At 32.2% G+C, this 13,087-nt stretch overlaps 1 protein-coding gene across 2 annotated transcripts in view; it reads left to right on the top strand.

Moving 5' to 3' along the window:
- LOC308509101 (uncharacterized protein) overlaps window positions 1-13,087 on the top strand; it is a 718,677-nt gene that overhangs the window by 251,376 nt on the left and 454,214 nt on the right. The window lies entirely within an intron of this gene.

Genomic DNA, 13,087 nt, shown 5'->3' with positions numbered 1-13,087 from the left:
TATAATGAACCAAGTAAGCAAAAAAAATATTAGTATAAGGTAACATCTTCACAATAATCAAGTAACATGGGGAACTTGATGAGTGTGGCTTCTGATCATTTTATGTCTTTGGCATGGATGCATTTGAAGCCTGGTAAAGCCTAGTGATCACTCTCAGAATAATGATGATAGCAATTAATAATAATAACATATGCATATATACAAGCATAAATTAAAATATAAAATTATGAAGAAAATTGAAATCAATGTCAAAACATAAGTCTGTGATATAATAACATGAATCTTTAATAATGCATTAAATAATAAGGTATAGACATGGTTCCCATCATTTTCAGCTAGCGGTAAAGGTAAGTTATATTTGAGATTTCTGCAATAATTGTAAAGTCATATGAAATAACCTGTGATTTTTAGTAATGACAAAATTATAGGTACTCATAGTACTACTGTGATTTGTTGCCTTGATTCATTAATGGAAAATACATTAATTTCAATTAGATATTATTAAAAAGAAGGGCATCCTTTCTCAAATACCCAGGCCTATTGATTTATGTCTATGGACAATTGAATTAGATTCCCTTGGATGAAACAGAGCTGTCAGCAAACCTGGATTTGAAGCCTGGCTTTTCCAGCTAACAATTGTGAAAACTTGGAAGAGTTCTTTTACCTTCCTGAACTTAATTTTATAACCTAAAAAATCAGAAGCATAGCAATATCTATCTTTCAAAATTATTTTTTTAGCTGAGCTATCTCATAGCAATACATAATATATGCCTCATAAACACTTCTGGACTTCTTAGATTATAAAGATATATTATAGTCTTTTTAAAAAATAAATGCACTGTTAGTTTAATCAATATATTTAAAAACCTGGTGGGTGTACATGTGTGTGTCTGTATTTGTGTGTGTGTGAGTGTGATTTAAGTTCCATTTCTAACAATAGTGCCTAGTAAGTATATATATTTTTTTATATTTTCCATTTTTTTAATATTTTCCCCCATTCAGTCAAACTTCATACGCATTCAGGACCACCCTTTCTTCTTTTGTTGTTCATCTTCCTAGAAACACTACATGAAATAACCACCCAAAGCCACGCTAAACTCTTTTCTGAGTTTGGCTTTGATGACAGACAACAGTTCAGAACTTTTCTCAGATTTCTGCCAATGTTACTGACCCTCTCACACATCTTTGACGACTGTTAACTAAACTTTAAACTTTCCCCTTAGGTTTTTCACCCTTCCCCATATGTGTTAGTTTCATTTTGCTGGGAAGTAATTACCACAAACTTAATACGTCAAGCAACACACATTTATAATCTTGCACTTCTGAAGGTCAGAATTCCAAAATGGGTCTTACTGGGCTAAAATCAAGGTGTTGACAGAGCTATATTTCGTTCTGGAGATTCTTAGGGAGACTCTGTGTTCTTTCCTTTTCCATCTGCTACAGCCCTGCTGGATTCCTTGGTTCATGCCCCTGTTCCACCTTCAAAGCCAGTAATGACTGCTTGAGTCTTTCTGGCATTGCATTGCAATGACCCTGATTCTTCTGCCTTTCTCTACAATTTTTCAGGACCCTTGTGATTATATTGGACTCAGCCAAGTAAACTATGTAAGATATTCTCTCTCTCTTGAAGTCAGCTGATTAGCAATCTTAATCCATAGGCTACCTTAACTCCCCTTTGCCATGTAGCATAACATTCCCAGGTCTGGATGTGCATTTAGACCACCGTTCAATTTACCACACCAGGTGATGAAAAGATGCCTGTTAATATGGAAACAGGGGCTAAGGAGTTCATTTTTTTTTTCTTTCAGAAATATTGTTAAGGAATTTTTATTTTATTTATTTAAAAAAATTATTGGAGTGACAATTGTTAGTGAAATTACATAGATTTCAGATGTACAATTCTGTATTACATCATCTATAAATCCCATTGTGTGTTCACCACCCAAAGTCAGTTCTCCTTCCATCACCATATATTTGATCCCCCTTACTCTCATCTCCCTACCCCTACCCCCCTTACTCTCTGTGGTTACCAGAAGGAATTTTTAAAGAGCAGGGATTTTACCCAAAAGGGGAACTGTAATAGGTATAATTTCAAGCTTATAATAAGACAATAGGAGAGATATTCAGGACCAGTCTCAGGTGTTGTCAGGTTTTTAAGTCACAATTGACAGGTGGCCTTCTATTCTACATGCATCATGTGCTCTGCATAAATAATAATAAAAAGCTGTCTTTGAAGTTTAATGTAATACGGCAGAATGTCTGTGTGTCCTTGATAAAGCACTAAGTGAATGCATATATGGAAATCTAAAATCATGATCCAGGTGTGGGGAGTAAAATTGCATCTGTATATTGAAGTGCTTTATTCATTCTGATCATAATAATCGTTTGACATTTATACATACTTTATATCTTAAATTTGAATATAAGGATGACTTTGTGTCTGATTTCAAACTACAGAAATAATATCAGCTATGCTATAACACAATATATGTTAAAAACCCTATGTATTGATAGCTGGGATTTTCAAACTGCTGCTTGAGCCTTAAATACTACACCTTGCTATACTCAGAAGTCAATCCATGAAATAACCTTTAAAAAAATAAAAATCTTTGCAGAGTTTTGTATTATCTTCTCTGTGTATCAACAAGCTTGGGTGCCTATTCTTATCCCACAGGCTGATTTGGGTAATTCATGTTATAAAATTATTTCAGGTGGCCATACCTGCCTAAGGAAAATGCTGAATCGTGTGGGTATTTGGCTGTAATTTATCAGATGTTACTACAGTATGGTGCAAAACTAACTATCACAAAATCTGTGGCATACAATATGTGTACATGTCTAGGGCTAGCTGAGGGTTGGATAGACAACTGTCTTCACAAGGCTGGAGGTCAGCTGACTGTTGACTGACACAGGCTGCCTTTAGGTGGAGTAATTGGAAAGATGGCTCTGCTCCCCTTTTCTCTCATCTTCCCCAGACAGATAAAGGTTGATGGACATGGCAGAGTCCCAAGTGCACAAGTCCCAGTGCCCAAATCCATTTCAACTCTCTCCTTTCATTGTACCTGATTACAAACGTTTTATCAAATAAAACAAGACACAGGGCTGAACCCAGGGTCAAGAGGTAGACAGTGTCATCCTGCCAGCAATGGAAAGTTGCTGAAAGGATACAGGGCAAAGGGCATGGATAGAGGGAGAACTAAAGAACTAAGGCCTTCATTGAAATGTTCCTATCCAGCTTGGAGAGCTTGTGACTCTGGGAATTGGTTCTTTAGCTAAAAATATATATGTAGTCAAACAAGTTCAACAGTGTTTTCTTGTTTTGTTTTGTTTTTTAAGTTTCAGGTATACAAAACAATGTAATAGACATTTATACCCTTCAAAAAGTGATAACCCCTCTCCCCCAATCTACTATCCCTCTGAGTTTTAAATAAATGTACTGCAGGAGTTGACAGGAAACTTCTAAGCATGTTTTGATCCACTAGAGTTAGTTTATGTCTTATGAAACAAAAGATACGTGTCTTAAAGAGACAGTATGAGAATGAAATCCATTATTTCTTATGTGGGACAATCAATCAGTGTCTCAGACATTTCAGAATTAAGCCATTTCAAGAAGCAGTTTTTGTGTTTATATTACTAGAGAATGACTTTGGAAGTAGAAAAGGAAAATACCAAAATAAGATTACTTTTTACTGCTCAAATTAGTGTGTATTCAAGTAGCTTTCATTTCTTTCACTATAGTAGAATTGTAACCTGAATTATTTAAATTATAGTAATTCATATATAGCACAGATTTTGGAATTAAAAAAAAACATAAAGAGAACATATTTAGAATATCACAATACATTTAAAAGAGCAAATTCTAGAGTGATGTCCAATAGCAAAGTTAAATTTTGGGTTAGCAGTGTAGCCCAGCTTCATAATTCCAATATAAATATAGCTGAAAGAACCTTAAGTAAGGAAATGTGGGCTAAAGGAAACTGTGTTTTTCACAGCACCCAGACTATGGTATTAGGGCAGTCATTTTGTATTTATGGATACCTCTTGTGTATCCCTGTGTATACCTCACATTTATTGAGCACTTGTTATATTTTAGGCATTGTTCTAAATAAAATAATAAACGATAACATAAGCATATCTATGAAGGTGGGTATTTTTATAATATATTTATATATAAATACATTTTATATTTATATTTATATTTATATTTATATTTATATTTATATTTATATTTATATTTATATTTATATTTATATTTATATTATTTGTTTATGTTTATTCATAATAGTATATTTATTATACTGTTTATATACAGTAATTTATATATCTATGTACAGTATATTTATTATACTGTTGATGAAATTGAGGACAGGTTGGTACTGAATTCCACATATACTTCCCAGCAGTGCCAAAGAAGCTTTTATAGCATGCCCATGCTGGATCCTTGTTCCAGAGAATTCTGCCTAATATCAGCCCCTCACTTCTTTGGCACCATTCCTTTCTGCATTCACCAAAATCAACAAGCTGAACCCAAGGTAGTTTTCTGGACAGTATAAAGCCAATGTGGATTACGTTTTGATATCAATGAAACAAGATCAAAGGAAGGAAAGACTTTAGGATTCCATAAGGGAATTTCCTTGAAGTTTATGCTAGAAATTTCTTCACAAGGCCCATGTTGTTCTTTCCTCTTGCAGTGTACACAGAGGACTACATGGCATCAGCAACTGTGTCATCAGAGGGTGACAGTGTTTATTATATACCGAGCCGAGGATGTATTCATCATGTCTTGAAAATCTGATAGTAGCAGGATTAAATAACCACAATTAAACCAAACTTGCATTTATGAGCAGTCACCTTTTTCCAGAGCAGTGAAATATTTCTGAAATAAAAACAGTGACCATGACATCAACAAACCACCAATGCCCCTTAGGTCTGTTTCAGTCAGGACACTTGCCTGATAGCAGTGTTTTTGTTCTATGTGATTCATGTCACAACTGTGCTGCTCCTGCACAGCTCGGACGGAATCACTTGGCTTTCACGGGGGCTAAAGTTGCTACTTTGCTGAGGTTACTGTTCCTTAGACTTGCTGCACGGTTATTAGTCCCTCTTGAGCTACAATTTTAAAAGAGCATTTGATAAATCATTACTAAATGTCCCATTTATTTAGAGCAGAAAAGCAATCATGCTTTTTTTTCAGTCTTCCTCACCTTTAGAATCAAGACATAAAAGGAGAACATTCTTTTAAATATATTTCATACTCTTACATTTAATATTAGTTGAACTCTCTATAGTATTTCTTTTTATCAGTAGCTTGTAGGAATAACAAAAATATACATAAATTAAAACAAGCATTAACTAATTTTTTTAAAAGGCCACTAGATTACCTCACAAAAATTTGGTTGCCCTGCTCTTTATTCCTAAACAAAAGTACTATTTGTTGCTCTTAAACCTAAGCAGAAAACAAGATCTGAAAATTGGCCCAATTTAAACCCATGGATATTGCAAATAAAGTACATTTTGTTGTTGACATACAAATGAAATACTTATGTCAACTGACCGTTAATAATAGCCTTCTAAGTAAAACATACAATTAATTTCAGTATAATTATTTATCCTCACCATGTAAATGTAGAGTAATATTTAACATTCATATTTTTTAAAAAACAAGATAATAGTTCTATAAAATTTTAAATCCAAGGAGAATTTATTTCAAAGCATAGATGAAGTTAATTATTAAAATTATAAAATTGTTTACATTTGTCATTGGAACCTCCTGTTTCCCTTTACTGAGTCTATTTTCCTCTTTATGACAATAATCTCGTTCTCTTCTTTCAATATATCAGACTTATCTTTTTTTCTATTTCAATGTCTCCTTATCAACATATGAATTCAAAAATTTCCACTTTACTGAAATGACAGACTAGGTAATTAAAATCATTTAACAACAAAAAAATTACTAAAAAACAAACCAAAAGCCAAAATCTTTAATAAATTGATTTTAAAAAAATCTTAAAAGTATGAAAGTAATGATAATAGGGTAAGAATTGAGTAAGAATTTACCAAATTAAAGTGAAAATTTAAGGGAATGCTACAAACAAACAAAAATACCATTTTTTTGCTCCAAAGGGTTTTGCAGATTAAAGAAAAATAAAACCTTTGATGGCCTCAGAGGACAAACAGAATTGAAATATCCTAGGGATTGTTCAAGTTAGGTATATAGCAGGAATCCCACTCCACAATAAGATTGGACAGCTAAAGGGTAAATCCTTAATGCAGGAGTGAATAAATAGAAGAAAACAACAAAAAAAAACACAATATCATGACTCTAGGAGAATTTCTGATATTAAGATTAAATTTAATATAATGAATCACTAGACTAGTAGTGTGTCTAGGAACTTTGTAGAAACAAGAACACATTCTCTCTGGAGAAATATATCTTTATCTTATATTTCAAATATTACTTCAAATAACTTTTGAGATACAGTATTCATCACAGAGTCGAAGATAAAGATAATCAGACACACACACACACACACACACACACACACACAAACGCAAAAACTGCCCTCTGTGATCATCAGCAGAGGCAACAGAAAAGGACCTGTAAATATATGATATATTAGACTTAACAGATATAAAATGAAATAGCCAGGCTTTGTTTAAAAGTTTAAAGGATAAAGTTAAAGATATATACAGATATAGATATAGATATGGATATGGATATGGATGTGGATATAGATATAGATATAGATATATAGATATTGAAATATATATGTTGTTTCCCCGAAAATAAGACCTAGCCAGACAATTAGCTCTAATGAATCTTTTGGAGCAAAAATTAATATAAAACCCGGTTTTATATTACATAATACCCGGTCTTATAGTAAAATAAGTCCGGGTTTTATATTAATTTTTGCTCCAAAAGATGCATTAGAGCTGATTGTCCTGCTAGGTCTTATTTTCAGGGAAACACGCCATATATATATATATATATATATATATATATATATACACACATACACACACATATACATGTATATATGTATATACATATATGTATATATATATATAATTCAGTGTATGTATATAATGCGCACCAGACACAACAGATAAGACAATAAACTGGGAAAAAGGTCAGGAAAAAAAAGTCAAATGTTACATATAGGCAAAAATGTTCTAAAAGAGAAAAGAGAGGGTAAAGGAAGTGAAAAGGTTCAAAGAAAATGCCAAATTGCCTTCAGAATGTACTCAGGAATATGCCTGCCTACTGGCAATAAAGATATCAGTTGTGCACACTCTAGATGTTGTCATTTATTTTAATCATTTATTTTAGCAAACTTGAATACAGGAAAACCTAAACCAAAATAGCAAAAAGATAATGAGTGCACCTTGGTATTATTCTGCAGTATCCAAAATCAGTTATATAACTTTTAAGAATACAGCTTTGTCTTCTCCCATTCGGTTGGTTGTCTCTGTATTTTGTCAATGGTTTCTTTGGCTGTGCAGAAGTTTTTTAATTTGATATAAAAGTTGTGGTATATATACACAATGGAATACTACTCTGCCATAAGAAAAGATAAAATAGTGCCATTTGCGACAACATGGATGGATCTTGAGATTATTATGCTAAGAGAAATAAGTCAAAAAATGTAGAGAACCATATGATTTTACTGATATGTGGCATATAAAACTGAAAACAACAAAGGAACAAGGCAAACAAATGAAAAACAAAAAATCATAGACACGAACAATAGTTCGGTGGCTATCAGAGGGTAGGTGGAGAGGGTGGTTGTAGATGAGGGTAAAAGGCATCAAATATATGGTGATGGAAGGAGAACTGACTCTGGGTGGTGAATACACAATGTGATACATAAATGATGTTTTGCAGAATTGTACACCTGAAACCTATGTAACTTTACTAACAATTGTTACCCCAATAAACTTTATTTTTTTTTTAAAAAAAATACAACTTCAGGGTCATGTTGTTGAAGTTTGAAATATGCCATTGCCAGTTACTAACCATGTGATCTTTGGAAAAAAATAATGCACTTCTTTGAGGCTTGATTTACTATTTTATAAAATGTGGATAAAAATGTTCTCCACCTTTAAAGTGGTATTGTGAGGACCCTATGAAATTAAACAGTGCCATTCATCACTAAATAATTGCTATTTTAGTAGAATTATAATAAAATCACCTGTGGAATTTTTAATAATATCTAATATATAAAATAAATAGTATAGATACAATTAATTGCCTACAATTGAATTGATTTGTGTTTCTTAATGAAGAAAAATCCCTAAGAAAAGAACAGCTGTTCTCTCACTTTCAAACACATACTCATTGTTTAATATCCATTCGTGGTCATGATTAAAATTTGTACAGTAGATACACTTTTCATCTTGGTAAAGCTTAATTACATTGACATTTGTTGGAAAACAATAAAATATTATATGAAGATACAAATTTCAATGTCATTAAAACCCTTTTAAAGATTTACCATTCGCTTGTTTATATCTGTATACTATAGTCTAGTTCTTTATGAAATTTTATACTTTTACAAATGTTTTCTGTTCCCTCCTGTAGTTGAACTTCCAGATAAGAGATACTACAGGTTCCCTTTGTCTATGAGAGTGTTTTTTTCAGTTACTCAAATTATAGTCAGAGTCTGTGTTTTCTCTGATATTTTGAGAGTTAATCTGTGATTTAAAAAATAAATTCACACATTGCCAGAATACATTGGTTTTGTGACCCATATCATTCCTCCATTTCTTAGGTAAGATGAGTAGTTTTAAAATTTCAGAGCTGACTATCAGCTATATAGCCTGCTTACTTTAAAATATTTTGCAAAATGTAGGAAGTGACATAATTATTTTAAAGAGTAAAATTGTAGATTGCTTGAAAAAGTTGTTGAAATAATTCTCTTCCTTGTAATCACTCATATTTGGTATGAGACTTTTCAAGTTTTCCTATCAAGAAATGGAATCTGTACGCTTTTGCCACTCCTTAAATCCAGGCTAGATATTTTATGTTTTGACATATACGTAGCATGTAGTAGAAGAGACATATTTCTCAAAAGGCCTTGTGTACTTCAGCTCATTCTCTTGAAATGTTGCCCAGCCACTGTGAGAATAAGCCCAGGCTCGCTTTCTGGATGATGAGAGACAATTGGCTCTGAGACTCCCATTGTCCCAGCAGACAACTAGTCAGCAATGAGCCATGTGAGGCTATCTTCCATGAGCCAGCCCTCAACCAAACTGCCATCTGACTACAGATGCATTAAAAAGCCAAGCTGAGGTCAGCCAAAGCAGGCATAGATCTGCAGAACTGCCTAGTGTCCAGTAAACCCACAGACTTGTGAACAATGTAAGTTTTGGGGACTTAATCCACTAAGTTTTGGTATGGTATTACAATCAATCTTCTAAAACAATTGATTCAATATGAGTTCACACCTAGTAAATAATGTGCTTCTTAATATTAACAGACATTTTAACATCACAATAGTTACAATTTTTTTGTCCTTTTTATTTATACTCTAAAAATTTTATAAATTAAATTGTTTCCACATTAGTCGGAGTTTTACTTAACATTATCGTATAAAATAGTCATTGTTATTCTTCAATGGGTTTATCTTCTAAGTTCAAAAGCTTCTAGATTGATACTTTTATAAGTCGACCTACTGGCTCTTTCTAAGAGATTTTAGATTTAATTTCTCTTTTATATGTAACTAAACTATGTTGATATCTGAGCAATGTATAAGAACAAACAGAATCTGGAGTATAATTGTTTAGACGGTGTGCTTGAATTTCACACTCTTTCAAAAGATAATTTTGTTTTCTTTATTCAGTCAATTTATAGTACAGATTGACCTATGTTCTTTAAAATCAAAGCCCAATTGAGTTAATTAATTTTAGGTGTCCTAAAGTTGATGAAGCCTTTCAACTGAATTTTTCCTTGACATTCAATATTTTTAAATAGCTAATTCTTTTTAAATATTATTTCAATATTAATGGACTAGTTAATGGACATTAAATATCCGATATAAAGAAATGTTAGATAAAGTAAAATAATAACAGTATTTTCTAACTTTATAAATATATATTTTTTTAATTACTGGAAAGCTATATCTACAGAACACAAAAATAGATCTTCAGGATTCTTAAGCAGCAGACCAATTTGCAGAAATTTAATTTCCATTTTGAGCAAAAAGTACTCTGATACTTTTTGTTTTTTGACTAGCGAACTTTTTCTCATGCCTTAAGTTGCAAAACAAAATTAATATCTCCCAAGAAGTCTTTTTCCAGTTCTCTCAAGCAGAACTAGTGTGCTTATTGCTACACTCATAGCGAGTTTTTCTCTTTACACTTTTTCTCTTGTCTCCCCCAACTAAATCTTACGTTATGTTTTGACATCATTCAGATATGAAAGTTACACATTCTAAGGTCTTCTGAAGGTTGAATGAATGAATTCAGTCTGTGTTAAACATAGTCTTACTCTTAAAGTATGTTTCTTTCTGTTCCTTGTTTACTGGGACATTGAAAAAAATCCCTGCTCTTTTCCTCTAAACTCTAAAAATGAGCAAATATTTTATGTTATCATTGGATGCCGGAGTAAGAAGATGTGTAATACTTCACTGATTCTTGGTATAGATGAATTATAAAATTGCATCCTAGTTACTCTTCTTGGAATTTTTTTTTTTCCCTACGGAAACAGTAAGATAACAAGACTGAAAAGACAATAAAATTGGAGAGATAACTTTGAACATTGCTATATCCAAAATTTTCATATCCTTAAGCACATAGGACAGATTCTGGTATACATTTACCACTCATTTTTTTTTTAACTCTAAGCTGAAAGTGGTTAAATGTATTTTTATTTCTCTACAAAATGATTGTGTTGAAGCAGAAAATCTAACAGAGGTACAGGTATCTCCTTTCCTCAACACTATTTCATATTTATTTGTTTCTGTGCTAAGGATCAATAGAGGTGGACCAATTTTTAAGTGAATATCAGAAGCTTGCTTTCATTTTTGAAGAAGTGTGCTTAAAAAAACACTTTTCTGATACTTTCTAGTTTCACCAGTGCTCTCCCTATTTTGTCATATATGTTCACATATAGCTATGCTCAGAGAGGCCCTCAGTGCCCTGAAGGCTCATTCCTCAAAATGCATTCTTTACTATGACACTGCATTCCTGCCCCAACCAAAGTTTTACCTATTCAGAAACCCAGCTTTTAAGTCTTAGAGGAAAACGACAAACATTGTTTTGGCATGAGAATTCATAAAAACTAAGACAATTAAAAAATTGATGTTGATAAAATATTGTTCAGTTTATAAGGCATTGATCTGTATGCCTTTTAATTAGTATTCATGAATTATTGGGGTGTATATGTTCCTTTAAGCTGATTGGTTAACTTTCACAATTTGGTGTACTACTAAGAGAGTAATTTACTCTTAGCCTCTCCTTTCTCTTAAATTACTTAGTTCTACAGTTTATGTACAGTTCCCAAAGAATGCTTTAGAGTCGATGAGAATTTTTATATTAAAGTTGCAAAGCCCAATAACAAAGGTTACAAAGAAATGGCTTTTCTTTATTTATTAGTTGGACATTCATTATGTATGAGTACTAAAGTGCTGAAGATGAGTCTGAAATCTATCATGGGCTTGAATTATGGGAGGATTTATACCTATAGATGTGAAAGGATGTTAGTTGTAGAAGAAGCATCTTTTTTCATTTGAGCAAGATTCATATTATAGAATTTTTCAATCATTTTATGAATATACATCATTCTGATAGTTGAAGTACAATTTGGGATACTATGTATTGGAAAAGGGTAAATTTTCAGTGATATTATTAAACCTATGCAAAATATTCCTTGGAGAAAGCCTGAGGAGGAATTCACTCTCTTTGTATGAATTATTACAAGTTAGCATTTGTTTTATATTCTAAAGAAATAGTTGCATAAGACACAGCTTCCATTCACTTGACTGTAGGCTGAAAATAATGAATGATATGAACACAAGTTGTCAGGAGGGGGTGTGCATGGACAGAGTCCTCATTAAATAAAGTAATGGTGATATGGATAGCTCCCTGCAGTGACTCATCAAAGAGAAAAATGTCTATGCATGGAATCTGACAGATGGTGAATGACAGTTTTATAATTGGACAGTAAGTTGGAAGCTAGCAGATAATATTCATATGCTAGATTTATATTTCACCCACTTTGTGGGCCTTTGAAAAATCTGACTTTCTATAAAAATTTTATCTGCTTTTGTGTTTTTTCATGTTTCCACAACAACCAGGTATCCATTTGCATCTGTTTATCTATTTTAATGCACTGAAAAATATTTGTAATGAGTTTTTCCCAGAATATTTCACCATGACCCTTAGAAAATGAGCCTTCTAAATTAGCTGAAGCTAAAGCATTAGGCAAATGAGAATGAACTATAAAAATTACTCAAAAATTCTTTAAATAGCATCATGAGTTTCTTCTGAAATGCATTTATAAAGTATTTGAACAGTAAATTTAATTGAGTCAAAACAGTTCCAAATTAAGTATATAATAAAATCCAATCATATCCATTTCTCTTTGAGCAGTAACATTAAGGTGATTGTAGACTGTCAGTTACCTTTAACAAATATGTTTTAAATATACACTTTTACATACAATATCAATAGAAATTTCTCGCAGCAATTTCTCATAAAAGTGTAATTAGAAAAGAAGGCAAAGATTTATTTTGTGATTGATTTTACTACTAACATGATGATTGCTTCCTATAAACTTTTTTAGAGTTTTCTACCACAAAATTCTAAGGAATTAAATGTTCATATTGGTTTAATAGGGGCCATTTTCAAATTATCCCTAATTAGGTACATAAAGTGGAAATAAAAGAGGCTCTAAGTACTTTACATTTTACATGAACTTTTCAGTAAATCTTCTCCCCTTAAGGTCAATTAAGAGTTAGTACACCCTTTTAATCCTGCCCTCCAAAGAATGAAAGAGATTGGAAAATCAGTGAATGAGAATCCAAAGTCTGTAACTTATGGGGAATACAATGTGTATAGTCAGAGGCAGGCCTGCTTCATAGGTGGG

This window comes from Rhinolophus hipposideros, assembly GCF_964194185.1.
Source record: "Rhinolophus hipposideros genome assembly, chromosome: 16".
Lineage (NCBI taxonomy): Eukaryota > Metazoa > Chordata > Mammalia > Chiroptera > Rhinolophidae > Rhinolophus > Rhinolophus hipposideros.
Note: the sequence above shows the minus strand (reverse complement) of the source record. Positions and strands in the feature narration are given on the sequence as shown.